At 32.8% G+C, this 3,033-nt stretch overlaps 1 protein-coding gene across 1 annotated transcript in view; it reads left to right on the top strand.

Moving 5' to 3' along the window:
* Positions 1 to 2,729: 2,729 nt before the first annotated feature.
* Positions 2,730 to 3,033, top strand: part of LOC117105629 — a 12,704-nt gene continuing 12,400 nt past the window's right edge. Inside the window, exon 1 of the mRNA XM_033246809.1 lies at positions 2,730 to 2,899. The gene's annotated coding sequence lies outside the window, so the exon portion shown is untranslated. The remainder of the gene's footprint in view (positions 2,900 to 3,033) is intronic.

Raw genomic sequence — 3,033 nt, 5'->3', positions numbered from 1 at the left:
AATTTGTCGGGGAGAAAAAAAAATTATATGTATTTTTTACATATTAGTAGACACTAAAATCGTTTAAATAAGCACTTGAAACCCATAAATTTTCAGCATTTTCGAGGGTTCGCCCCCCTGGCCATGGACCAATTTAAAGACATTTTAAGCGACGTTCGACCACGCCCACTTTGCTCTCGTCGGGGAAGTCTGCCCCCTGTCGGTGTATCGTCGGGCAAATCCTAGCACCACTCCTGCAGTATTGTTAAGCTTATATAATACATAATACCTAGTCACCCAAGGGCATTAAGAATTATCTTTAAGTAACTTTTATGGTTAAAGAAGGCTGAGTTTCCCCAAACTTTCAATGTTCACTTTAGATCATTGATTTTTATCAAGTATTATTAAAAAAAAGCTTACAATTTACTTACATTAGGTAAAAAATTTAAAGATCCAAAAATAAAAATTGTATAGAAACTATTGTTGATACATTGCCTGGTATTGGGTAACCATGAGGTGCTTTTTCCCAAAATGGTTGCTAATTACTACCGAATAGTGTATTGTCAATTCTATAGGATTAGTCCTATTATATTCTCTAATGGAAGTTCAGCTGCAGTTAAATTTTTTGCTATGGATGATTGATTCATTTTAGTAGTTCATTATTAGGTACCGAAACTTACAGGAGCGAGATGTAACTGAGGGATTCATAAGTATTTCTCTAACTTTTTTTTCTGTATCTATATTGAACATGATCATTTTTATGTTTGTGTGTTGTACTTTTGATGTTTGGTCTGTGTTTTTTTTTTTTTTATTATGTTACTATTTTTATTCATTTATTGATGTTTTGATAGAATTTATATAAATATGTTTATATATTCTTGTATGTAATATTTTATATAAAGATGGCACCCAGTCAGAGCTGATCAAGTCGGATCTTTAGGTCATCTTTTTTTAGGCCTATGTGTTTTGGTCATGTTAATTTTAACTGAATAGTCAAGAAATGCAATAAAACGGTCGATGTATGACGAGAAATTTTGTATAATTTTGTATTAAATCGTGTATTATTTTCCATCTGTACGTTTCCAAAAATGACTAGTAAGAACTTACTTAATGAAAATAATATAATATCTAGATAACAGCAAATGGAATATAGTTTCAGAAATGTCAAATGTTCTAATTTCTAAATAAGTACATATGCATGATAAGCGAGCTTTTATGAGAAAGTACTGTATTGCCTTTGGCATTCGGTATTCGACGCAAGACCATATCGTTTAGTTACTGCACCAATTGAGCTGAAGTAAGATAAGGTATTATTGGTTAATACAACAGAAATTTGTTTCTTTTTGAAAAATTAAGAATTATACACTGTATAAATGAGAGCACTTCAAATACACGGTACGTAAATTATAGATCAATCCTTTAGATATAATGCAAACATTGAAAACAAAAAAAAATTCAAATTTTATCAACACCAACTAAAATCACACAAAATATTAGATTAAAGGACCATCAACAAATAAAATAACAAAATATTGTTTTTTAGTGGTAATGATAATCTACTGTATTAGATAGCTGGAATAGCCTACTCCCTTGGATTGTATTATTTCATAATACAAGTGTTTACGCGTGTTACATCATTAAAGTTAGGCTACGAAGAAAACAACACTGATTTTTCTAAAGCCCTATCCAGATTGTCAAATTGTATTTTACAAAACATGACATATCTAACTTTGGTCATTGTGACATCACATCATCACCATATATAGGCACATCATCACTACTATGGGAATACAAAGATTTTATAGTCTGGACACAACTCCTTAAGACACGGGAAAGTTGTTTTAGGAAAAACTCGCCCCTTTCACTCCAGATTTTAAGTATTCAAAAATGTTTATCTTATTAATCGTTACCGAGTTCTTCGTCAAATACCGTTGTTTGTGTCGTAGAAAATTAAATTATACAACATAAAAAATATATATATATTTCCTCCGGAGTCTGGTTTAAGCCTAACACATCGCAACATGATGTCAAACAGTACAGTACGGTAGTTCTTTGTTCACAATTACAGTTAACACTTTTTTTATAAGAACCAGTAAAATTTTGCCCGAGCTCAGTGTCCTTATTTTTTGGCCAATTTCAGGCTCAAAATGTTCTTATTTTGTTCTTATTTTACACACTTTTCAAACATAGAAAATTATTATTGTACAGCAGTGTACTACTGTACTGGAATGTACATAAAAATGGCCCCGGAAAATTGGCCCCGGAAAAAATGGCCCCTGAAAAAAGGCCCCGGAAAAAATGGCCCCAAAAAAAGGCCCTGCTAAAAATGGCCCCAAATGACAGGTACGCCTACGGTACTGTATAATAGGGTATTACATAGTCACACCTACTGCACATAAGGTAGAGATATAATTTTGTGGCTTTTCTATTTATAACAAATAAAAACCTCATTTTACATTTTACCTGAGCCTCAATTTGTTCATATTTTGTTCTTAATGTTTAAGCAATTTCAGCCTCAGAGTGTTCTTATAAAATGTGTTCTTATAAAAAGTACGGTATACTGTACTATACCATGGCTATACATACTGTACAGATCTGTGGTTCGATGCACCCTTTAATACCCTGATAGGCAGCCTAGTGTCGAGATAGGATTTAGCATTGTTGCTTATAGCAGTCTTCCTTACAATTGGTTCAATAGCACTCGGTCTATGCATCAGTGAATCTTTTCTTCTGCCAGCGACACGGTCTGACATCACTGTTAGAATATTTGCAATAATTCCTCGCCCATTTCCACGACAATGCTATCAAGATGAATTTTGTTTCGAAAACCTAGAGCATCATTTTAAATGTGATATTATCGAGATTTCTTTCAGTTTGTTGGATATAATTAGGGTAATACATAGGCGTCAAGTATATCAAGGTAAGTTAGATTAGGCTGATAGCCTGAAATTACGTGTATATTATTTTCTGGGTACATAATTGATACATAGGCTTGTAGTACCCATTATTATTAGATTATAACGTCAGTGATTCATCGTCTATTTAGGCCTCCGC

Source organism: Anneissia japonica, unplaced genomic scaffold (assembly GCF_011630105.1).
Source record: "Anneissia japonica isolate Jap-2015-1 unplaced genomic scaffold, ASM1163010v1 scaffold640_len1575945_cov177, whole genome shotgun sequence".
NCBI lineage: Eukaryota > Metazoa > Echinodermata > Crinoidea > Comatulida > Comatulidae > Anneissia > Anneissia japonica.
The sequence above is the reverse complement of the archived record's forward strand: the minus strand, read 5'-3'. Positions and strand labels throughout refer to the sequence as shown.